The sequence below is a fragment of the Carcharodon carcharias genome, chromosome 18 (assembly GCF_017639515.1).
Source record: "Carcharodon carcharias isolate sCarCar2 chromosome 18, sCarCar2.pri, whole genome shotgun sequence".
NCBI lineage: Eukaryota > Metazoa > Chordata > Chondrichthyes > Lamniformes > Lamnidae > Carcharodon > Carcharodon carcharias.
In genome coordinates this window covers 31233388-31245328 of record NC_054484.1, presented here as the reverse complement: position 1 = coordinate 31245328, position 11941 = coordinate 31233388, and positions in this window count along the sequence as shown.

Below are 11941 nucleotides of genomic sequence, written 5' to 3'. Positions count from 1 at the left end.
ACCCAGAGTGTCACTGATGGATGTTGTGTTCTATGCTCTCCATAACCTTGCAATTAAGAGAGGACATGCCTTGGAGGAAGAGAAGATGCAAGACAGTGGGCATTCTTCTGATGATGAGGTCAAAGAGGAGGTGAGGGTACACCCTGATGGAGAGGTGCAAGGGCCTGCGCGGGAGCGCATGGATGGCTGCGACACAAGACAGGCCTTGATAAGACAGATAATTTCCGGTAGGTCAGGCATTGTTGGCCTCAGATGTGTGCACTGCCTGTGTCCCAATGTCAATCCATCTAGACGGTGAACTCACTGAGAAAGCCCTGTCCGCACACTCACCATCTCGATTCCTTAGGCATTAATGCATCTTGACCAAAGGTCACTACTGACAATGCATGAATCTTTTCTCCGTACATTTCCTATAGCATCTACAGATACACTAAACCTCTGCATAAGGGATGGTAAATTGAAGGTTTATTAACATATTAGTAATGACCCATCTGTTGATAACAAATACAAGACCCACCCATTTGATCCGATGAGTGACTAGTGTGGAGTTATCTTAATTCTTCTTAATGTGCTATGGTGCAGTGCTACCCTTTCACTTGCTGCTGCACTGGAGAGAGCCTGCTGATCTGCTTGTCCCCTTTCCCTGGATGACTTTGGCTGAGATCTTAAGCATCTCGCCACATTAGAAGACTCCTGCTGAATCACAGGAGGAGCTTATGATACCGCAGCAATGGAGGAGGACTGTACCAATGGCGGAGGGGTGGAGGAGAGGCTAACCGCATCAGAAGTGTCCTGACAGGTGCTCTCAGATGGCAGCAGCTGCTGCTCATCTTCCGTCGTGAGGACTGACTGATCCTCCCTGCCTTCCCGTGAAACCCCAGGAGCTGGATCAGTGTCCGGGCTCCCAGTCCCCCTGTCACCCTGGCTTCAGGCCCCTGAGTTCAGAGCCAGGGTGATGGTGTGCAGATTAGAGCACATACCCACGATTGCATCAGCAATACTGTGGGTTTGCCCCTCCAGGACGGTTGCCAGTCTGCCCATGGAGGAAGATTGGCGCTCTGAAGAATGGCTGATTGCAGTGCACATGGCCTGGATGAACACCTCCACAGTTCAGGCCAGAGCACGCAAGCACCCTGGCATATCCACCAAATCTCCACAGACCTCGTGCTGGATCTCTAGCATCTGCTGCCTCATGGATGTCTCCGGAGGCTCATCATCCTACCAGGTCTCAGTCTCTGGATCACCTCGGACACCCCTCCATCGGCTGGAGGCCTGCTCCACCGCACTCTCCGCAGCTGCACGTGCAAATGTGAAGTGCCCTCACCAGATTGTGCCTACCCTTGTCCCAACACGCTAAACCGTCTGAGGTGCCAGTACCTGTGCTGGTGCTTTGCGCAGGGCTAGGACGTGACGCTGCACCCGCTAAGGCTTCCTTCGCAGAGGCTAGTGTCAGTTCCTCAGGCCTGGCAGGGTCAGCAGAAGTAGGTTCACCTGCACAGGACAGTCAGAAGAAAGGGCATTAATTGGCCTTTTACAGCCTTCATGGGGTGTGCAAGGTCACAATATTAAACACCATTAGCAATGTGTGGATTATGAGATCCTAGCAGCCTTTAAACAACATTTGTGGCAAACTCACAATGTTTTTACCAGGAAGCTTCCTGGCCTTTGAACACACAAACCACACATTCAGTATTCAGTTAAGCATGCCAGGGCTCAGTCACGCTCCCCCTAGTCCACACCCGCTCCATGTCCCAGATCTAGCTAAAGCCCCTTGCAATCTCACCAGCCCCAGGCCTCCCTTCAATTTCACCTCTGCCAATAGAGCGGGTCCATTCTGTCGAGGGCAGCAGCAGAACCTCCTCCTCTAGCGGCACGATGATTGTTGGCTGAGGCATGTAACCTCCAGTCTGGTTTCTTTCCTGGGAATTGTGGGCCCACTTTTCATGAAATGAGGTGTCACATCACAATCATGATTATTCTCAGGCAATTTAAGTTCAGCACGCGTTCAAGCTCAGAGAGAAATGCATACTCTGCACAATGGTTGGCAGCTATTATGCTGTGTACCTTCCCCAAATCTAAGGCCTACCCCCCTTCCCCCACCCCTGATGGACACAGCCTGGAGGAGAGTGCAGAGGAAGTCATCAACAAAATGTGGGGCAGGTCCAAGCACTTTTCCCTGCCTCAACCCCCACTCCCTTATCTCAGCCTTCTATGTAGGAACAAATGCTGTAGCTAAGCAGTGGCTCAATTTTCAGATCTTAACATTGTGTGGATGATCAGCTTTCATGCCACCTGTGTTCATCGGCAAAACCACTTAACTCAAAGCTTCTGCAGAATTTGATGTATTTTTCATAATGATAATACTCACCCAATCAGTGCCTCATAATCTTGCAGAAAACAAACACTTCCTTCTGCTTTACCCCTTGGGAAATTACTGGATCACCTGACACTGCCCCATGCCAGGTGCCCCTTTAAATGATTGGCTGTGACCTCCTTCTGAGTCACGGTCAATGATTATGGCCAGCGGACATCCCACCCTACAGTTCGGATTGGGCAGGGTATGACAATCCAGCGATGGCATGGGCTTAAACCTGCCTTGCTGCCATTAATTGAGTTATTGCCATTTTATACAAAGTGCTGCAATGGTGGGGGCAAAAGTCAGCAATCCACCACTTCATAGAATCATAAAATGAAACAGCACAGAAAAAGGCCATTCCTGCCCATACCACCTCTTTGAAAAAGCTAGCTAATTAGTCCCAGTCCCCTGCTCTTTCACCATAGCCCTTCAGCTACTCATCCAATTCCAATTTGAAACCTACAGATTTATTGAATTCAATTGTATAACTTGTAACTATTATTGAATCCATGTCCATTGACCTTTCAGGTAAAGCATTGCAGATCGTAACAACTCATTGTGTAAAAAATAAAATTCTTCCTGTCTGCACTGTATCTTTTGCTAATTACCTTAAATCTATGTCTTCTGGCTACCAAACTTCATGCCAGTGGAATCGGTTTGTTATTATTTACTCTATTCTGCTGTCATGCCATTTTGCCAGTGGCAGGAAAGGTGACAAATCGGCTACCTGCCCGCAGCCCAATGGCACTTCTGTCTGAAGATGGTTAAAATGCTTCAGCCTTGTCTTCGGCACTGACATGCTGGATTCTTCCATCCATGAGAATGGTGCCCCCTCCTCCAATTGGTTGTTTAATTGTCCACCACCATTCACAACTGCATGTGACAGGACTGCAGAACTTTGATCTGACTGATTGTGGAACCGCTTAGCTCTATCACATGCTGCTTCCACTGTTCAGCATGCATGTAACCCTGCCTTGTAGCTTCACCAGGTTAAGGTATCCCTGATGCTCTCCTACAGTCTTCATTAAACCAATGTTGGCCCCTTTGCTTGATGGCAATAGTAAAGTGAGGGAAGTGCCAGGCAATGAGGTTACAGATTGTGGATGAAGACAATTGCTGCTTCTGATGGTTCACACCACCGCATGGATGCCCAGTTTTGAGCTGCTAGATCTGTTCTGAATCTATCCCATTTAGCACGGTGGTAGAGCCACACAACAAGATGAAGAATGTCCTCAGTGTGAAGACTGGACTTCGTCTCCACAAGGACTGTGTGGCAGTCATTCCTACCAATACTGTCATGTACAAATGAATCTGCAAAAGGTAGGTTGGTGGGGGAAAGGTCAAGTAGGTTTTCTTTTCTGTTTCTCAAGTCTGTTGCAGGCCCAGTCTAGCATATACGTTCTTCAAGGCTCAGCCAGCTAGTCATTCGTGGTGCTACTGAGCCACTCTTGGTGATGAACATTGAAGTTCCCCCCCACAACCCATAGTACATTATTTGCCCTTATTACCCTCTTCTTCCAGATGGAAGGTCTCTTCCTTTATTGTGACATTGACTGAGCTATTCAAAAAATTTAATTGAATACATTCTGATTCTTTAAGTAACCAATAATTCTGATTAATAGATGCATTTTGTTACTAGTACAATAGGCAGCAACTAACTTTAACTTTTAAAAATTTAACCTTTTAATAGTGCGGAGGTGTTGTAGCTAATAAAAAAACGAAAACAGCCAGTCAGAAGATAAAAGTTTTGCAGAAATTTTCCATCAACGCATTGCTCAGCCTTTGAAATCCAACTGCTACTCCCATCTATTAAAGTGGAATTTGTAAATGAGAGATTAAAGTGACACGTTTTGTTAAAACTATCATCGAGATGCATCATCATTCTCTTTCTGAGATGTCCAAAAAGGGGAAATGAATTCCCAGTCATTTTCAAACTAGTTAAGCTTTGAACTTTGTTATACCTCCCCCTCTTTTATTAAAATATATAGTGTTGAAACCTTTCTGGCATCAATTTTTTTTATTTAAGAACTTTACTTTTTATCCCCTCACAGTGCTTAAGATGGAGTTTCTATATGAAGTACACCTAACCAGAGATCCTGCAATACTTCTCTAAAATCTGTTGGGTTATAAAAGTGATGAATTTAGAAAATGCCAAATTTAGAACTCAGTCTACCAATCCACGTGACTCCATTACATATGGGGCAGGAAATTCCCTGCTGGTGAACAGACTGGTGACCCAACTATGGTCAGGAACATCCTCCCCTCCCAAACACAGTCAACATGTGCTACAGTTACGTGCATTAACATTGGCACCCTTTTCCAGCCCTAACCCCTTCCATATTCAGCAAACTGGCCATAGCTCCTTTATTATCCAAATCATTCCCTCAAAAAGCATCAAATAATTATTGTCTTTATACCCACAATTATCGTGTCAACCATGTCTCAGTTGATAGTACTCTTGTCTTTGAATCACAAGATTGTAGCTTCAAAAGCTACTCTATGGCTTGAGTGCAAAAATCAAGGCTCACATCCCAGTGCAGTAATGGGAAAGCACTGCAGTGTCAAAAATGCTGTCTTTTGGATGAGATATTAAACTGGGGGCCTCCTCTGTCTGGCCAAGTAGATGTAAAAGATCCCATGACATTATTTTGAAGAAGAGCAGGAGCATTATCCCTAGTATCCTAGCCAATATTTATCCCTCAAACAACATCGAAAAAGCAGATAATCTGGTCATTATCTATTGCTGTTTGTAGGTGCTTGCTGTGTGCAAATTGCCGGCCGCATTTCCTACAAACAACAATGACTTCATTTCAAAAATACTGCATTGGATGTTAAGTGCTTTAAGACATCAGGTTGTCATGAAAAGTGCCATTTAACAAAGGGCGCAGATTAATTGTACATCATAATTCCTAGACCTTTTTTCAGAGTTTCATAGTTACAAAGTTGATGCGATCAATAATTTAACCATTTAAGCCCAGTATCATCCTGGTGAATCTGCACTGTGGTCAATATATCCTTCATGGGATGGGTTGTCCAGAACTGAAAAAATTTTTCTAAATGGGATCAAACCAAGGCTTTGTACAACTGAAGGATCACTTTCTCACTTCCGGATTGCAGCTCTCCCCCACCACCCCCAACCTTGAAATAAAAGCTAATATTCCATTAGCCTTTTTGAATATTTTGGTATGTATGCACTAGCTTTTAGTGATTTTGTGCATGCAAACCCAACTCTCTTTGCTTTTCCAAAGTTCCTATTCTCTTACCATTAAGAAAATATTCTGCTTTCTCTTTTGAGTTCAGTTTGGATGACCTTACATTTCCTCAAATTGATCTCCATCTGCTACAGTTTTGCCCATTGATTTAGTCTACATTTGCCTCTTTGTAACTTCCTATTCCCATCTACACAACTCACTTTGCCTCCTAACATACTGCCATCTGTAAACTTGGATGACCAACTCTCTATTCACAATACAGAATTTGAGTATTGCTGAAAAAAGAGACATGCTGTCAAAGCTTTTCATCTTGTACTCATCAGGACAAATACAAGAATGCCAAATCTCAAAGGAAACAACAATTAATACTGAATGAGAATGGGGGTGTTGATTGGTTCAGAAGTTGGTTTTGATTGGTTGAGATGTTGCCATGGTGAATGCACCAGGGAGCTAAAGCCCACCATGCTTTTCTTTTCAAAAAAGGTGCAATATTGGGACATATTCCTTTTACTTGCAGAGGACAGGTTACTGCATAAATATACAATGCCATGACCAATCAGAGCTGAATTGCCAACCAATCAGCACCCCTATTCTCATGCAGTATAAATTGTTGTTCCTGCCTATGTCCTGATGAGCGCAAGATGAAAATCTTCAACAGCATGTCTCTTTCTTCAACAATACTCAAACTCCATTTTCCTTCATTCATGTCATTGATGTATCTGGTGATGGGCTGTACAGATCCTTGAGAGAAAACCTTGTCACATCCCACCGGAGAGCATTCCCTTCAGCCCTACTCTTTATCTACAATATATCTATGCTGCATTGCAAAGCAACTCTGGCCAAGTTATTGTCTTCCTTCCTAATTGGCTTGCCAGTAGCACTTCAAACCACCATTAGAATCAGAATCTGTGGTGTCATTAGCATATTGATCAAGATGGATGTTTCTCCCAGCAATGAGAATTGGACTATCCTTTCAAAAATAAAAAATATATTGTAAACTTGTTGCAACACTTGTTACGCTATAAGTTTCAACAAAGAAATGTTAAGTTATAGAGTCTGGGGAAATTAAACTAAATATCACAAAGTGGCAACTTTTGGCACTTCAAGAAGTAACTAATCTGTTATCAATCATTACAAGTTTACCTCCACCAGTAAAGAGACATGACAATGCAAATAACCTCCATTTGACAGTACCCCTACCGGATCTATAATCTAAACCAGTTAGTACTTAATTTAGGACGAATGACTCAGAAATCCCCCCACCTGACCTACAAGTTGCTCTGCCAATTTTGACAATAAGCATGAAAACCAAGGCTGACATCCACAACTGTGTCCACAATGCAAAGAAAAAGAAAGTGAGTCTCTGCAGCCAGCTGGTGTTCCGCCCTCACCCCTGACACTCCACACCACAAATCAATTACTGGTCAACACAGCAAGTGCCACTTCCCCATTCTTCCCTCTCACCCTGCATTTTTTTTCTATTCAGATAGTTATCTAATTCCCTTTTGAAAGCAATGATTGAATCTGCCTCCACCACACACACACAGGCAGTGCATTCCAGACCCTAACTATTCAATGTGTTAAAGTGCTTTTCCTCATGTCAACTCTGGTTCTGTTGCCAGTCATTTTAGATCAGTGTCCCCTGGTTTTTGATTTTGAGAGGAATTGATAGGGCCGGTAGAGAGAAACTTTTTCCACTGGCATTAGACTCCAGGGCAATGGAACATAACCACAAAATCAAAGCTAAGCCATGCAGGAGAAAAGTTTGAAAACTTCTGATTTATTTTCGTAAAAGGTGGTAGGAGTGTGGAATAGTCTCCAACAAAAAGCCAATAGATGCTAGCTCACTTAATCATTTTCAATTTTAGATCAATAGATTTTTTGCTAGACTGAGGAGCCAAGGCATGTGGATGTATTTAAGCTATAGCCATGATCTCACTGAATGCCGGAACAGGCTTGAGAGGCTGAAAGACCTATTCCTGCTTTTATGTTCCTATGTTAAGCTAACTGGGCTGTACTTACCCAAATTAGATTAAATTTTAAAATGGCTACCACATTAGGCTCTCTGCAGTCCATCAAAGGGAGATGATGATGTAGTGGTAATGTCACTGGATTAGTAATCCAGAGGCCCAGCCTCACACTCTGGGGATGTAGATTCAAATCCCAGCAAGGCAGCTGGTGGAATTTAAATTCAAATAATAAATCTGGAATTGAAAGCTAGTATCAGTAATGGTGACCATGGAAACCATTGTCAATTGCCATAAAAACCCATCTAGTTCACTAATGATCTATAGGAAAGGAAATTTGCTGCCCTTACCTGGTCTGGCCTACATGTGACTCTAGATCCATAGCAATGTGGTTGACTCTAAACTGTCCTCTGAAATGGTCTAGAAAGTCAATTAGCAATTCAAGGGCAATTAAGGATGGGCAACAAATGTTGGCCTTGCCAGTGATGCCCACAGAGAAAGAATAGCAAGAATTTAAAAAATCAGACTTGGCTGAAGTTGAACCTCAGTGCTAGAGTCACACACATAGTCCACAAATTTTGGCTGCAATTTTATTGAGAAATAGTAGCTGGTTACCAGGAAATTTTATGCCATATTTATATATGCCATATATTACACAACATAATGAGTCTGCAGTTTATTAATAGTGCAATTTAGTCATAAGCATGGAAACAATGCCCTGAAAGATCAAACTGAGAAGATGATATACTGACATTTTTACAGTTTGAACATAACTATAGTTCAACTAATTCTAGATTAAAACTACTATTACATCAAATGCAAACTAAAGTTGAGATATATGACTCAGGGCTAAAGATGAGGCCTAACACATCTGATTTCATTTGGTTCTGAGTACTGTTGCAAGCTCCAGTATCATTCTAAGAATGCAACAGCACATGCTGTGATTAAGTACTGGAGTAACTAAGAAATTTCTTTTGTGGTTGAGATTGAAGGAAAATTGCTGATCAGTAAATGACTGAGAAACAGATCCAGTCAGACCACATTTAAGTTAACAGCAATAATAGAAAGAAAGCCACTGCCATGTCTGCCTGCCAGTGCATATTGGCAATTATAAGGCAGGAAAAAATTCTCAAACTTTTGTCTTGCAGGTTATAAATTAGTGAATTGGATTACTGCCTTGTAATAACTCTCAATTAGTCATTATTTCCAAAATCATCATTATTTCCTAGCTAGTCATTTTTTTTTCCAACTAGTCACTGTTTCTTGGCTAGTCATTATATTCTATCTAGTTATTATTTCCTATTTATTTTAACAGATGTATAACAGTTCAAATGTTAGTGCACCTGTCTCTATACTAATACTCTATACTAATAACCTTCTCAAAAGCCGATGCTGGAAACCAGTTTCCTTTTTATCTGTAGTTCTTAACCTCAATAGATATGTCTATTTTGTTTTTGACAGAAATAACTTGTAAAAGACTTTCATGCTGGAAACATGAAAAGAAATAAACCATTCTAATCAATAGCAATGTTATGGTGCTGATTGTAAATGCCAAGCTGCTCAAATCCCAGAGGGAAACTTGAAACAGCTGCCAAAATGGTTTTTGCAATTTGTATAATATGAGGAATGGTTCTGAACTCAGGAAATAAAGTCCCCAACTACTTGTGATGAATTTATAGCAAAGAAAACATTTATTAAAAGAATAAAGATAAAAGTAAATAAAACACAATTACAGTTAAACACACAACTGGCTTCACACAGTAAACAGTACTTTATAACAGATCCACAAATTTTAACTTAACTATCCTCAGAGCTAACCTTCCCTGTTTCTGTTCAGCAACTATCCTTATAGAATTTAGAATCTATTGAAGTCCAGTAATTTTTACCACAAGGTGTTTTTCCCTTGGGGTGTCCCCTGAGGCTAACAGCAATTGCCTCTTTCTGTCAGGCCTTGTTCATACTATCTCCTGGGAGCTCTGACCAGATACTCTGCTGTCTTCTGGGAGCTTTGACAAGCTACCCCCACCTAGATATCAGTATTTCCTTATTTCTGACCACTTTGCAGAACACCTTCGGTCTGTCCGCAAGCATTACCTAGGCCTCCCTGTCGCTTGCCATTTCAACAGTCCACCCTGCTCTCATACCCACATGTCCGTCCTTGGCTTGCTGCATTGTTCCAGTGAAGCTCAACGCAAACTGGAGGAACAGCACCTCATCTTCCGACTAGGCACTTTACAGCCTTCCGGACTGAATATTGAGTTCAACAATTTTAGATCATGAACTGTCTCCTCCATCCCCACCCCCTTTCCGATCCCCCCTTTTTTCCAATAATTTATATAGATTTTTCTTTTCCCACCTATTTCCATTATTTTTAAATGTATTTCCATCCATTGTTTTATCTCTACCTTTTAGCCTTTTTCGATTCCTTCACCCCACCCCACCCCCACTAGGGCTATCTGTACCTTGCTCGTCCTGCATTCTACCCTTAATTAGCACATTCCTTTAGATAATATCACCACCTTCAACACCTCTTTGTCCTTTTGTCTGTGACATCTTTTGGTTATCTCCACCTATCACTGGCCCTCTATCCAGCTCTTTTTATTCCAACCCCCCCCAAACCAGCTTATATTTCACCCTTTTTCTATTTTCCCTTAGTTCTGTTGAAGAGTCATACAGACTCAAAACGTTAACTGTGCTCCTCTCCACAGATGCTGCCAGACCTGCTGAGTTTTTCCCGGTATTTTTTAGTTTAGTATTTCCTTAAATGCATTCCTTGCCTTTGATCTCTCTATTGTCTCAACCAGTCTCTTCAGAAATACTTTCTTCCCAGAACTGATTAAACTTGTTTCGTTAGCCTAGCTCTTAGACTTGTAAAAACAAACCTACCCTCTCTTTACCTTACTTACATCCTTTACAATTTGTATATATCCATCACATTTGAAACAACTCAATTCAAAAACACTCTTGTTATTGTTTATGTAAAACTCTGATTGAAGTTCCTGTAGGTTCATCAATATATCACATCAACTTCAACACAAAAACAGAATTACCTGGAAAAACTCAGCAGGTCTGGCAGCATCGGCGGAGAAGAAAAGAGTTGACGTTTCGAGTCCTCATGACCATTCAACAGACCAGGTTTGTTTTTGTTTTTGTTTTTTTTGTTTTTGTCTTTGTTTTTTGTTTTTGTTTTTGTTTTTATCAAATCAACTTCTTACTGTTGACTTTAGACCCTTGCCGTCACTTTAGCTCTTAATCCAATTACAGCCTGATTTCCAGTACATAAGAAAATATGCCAGGGTTATTAGCAGAAGAAAAGTACTACAATTTCTTGTTTTTTGACAGCAAGTTTGTCTCTTTAATAGCCTGCAGCAAATTGTAGGATGATTTAAGTTGTGTCTCTGAAATCCATCCTCTGCCCCTCTTCATTCTCAAATCAGTTCCTGAAATTTCATGAGGATATATTAGCTTAATGCATGGTTGCAAATTCTTCTCCCTGGTCTCATTAGCAGAGGTGCCAACCTAAATCTTTAAGTAGGGTATTACCATCACTAAAATGGCAGAGAAATCAAAGTCTTAGGACAAAATCCTGGAGTTCCCCACCTAATGGCACTGGATGTATGTACACCACAACAGCATAGTTCAAGAAGGCAGCTCACCACCACCTTCACAAGGGCAATTAAAGATGAGCAATAAGAATATAAGAAATAGAAACAGGATTAGACCATTTGCTCCCTGGAGCCTGCTCCACCATTCAATAAGATCATGCCTGATCATCTTGTGTTTCGATTTCTACATTCCCATCTAACCCGATAACCTTTGATTCCCTTACCTAACAAGAATCTACCTAACTTCGCCTTAAAAATATTCAATGACCCCCGCCTCCACCGGCTTCTGAGGCAGAGAATTCCAAAGTCGCACAACCGTCTGAGAGAAAAATTTTCTCCTCATCTCTGCCCTAATAGGGTGACCCCCAATTTTAAAACAGTGCCCCCATGTTTTGGACTCATCCACAAGAGGAAACATCCTTTCGACGTCCACCTTGTCAAGACCATTAAGGATCTTGGGCCGAATTTTCTGCCTGTCGGGCGGGCGGGTCCCACCCAATCTCTGGCGGGCAGGGAGCCAATCCTCATCGGAGAAGTGGGCCCCGCCACCATTTTACGTGGGTGGGCTAATTAAGGTGGGATGCACTATGCGCTCCCTGTGCAGGCGGGGTGGGGGGGGGTGTAATTCCCCAAAAGCGAGAGTGCGTTCTTTCGCGTATGCGCACGAAAGAGCACACATCTCCCTGAGGCTAAGTGCTGCCTAAGGGAGATCGCTTCCACTCTGAAAAATGGTAAAAATAGAAAAAAAAATTCCCTAACACGTTCCCCCTCATGTCACATGAGATGGGACATCTTCATAAT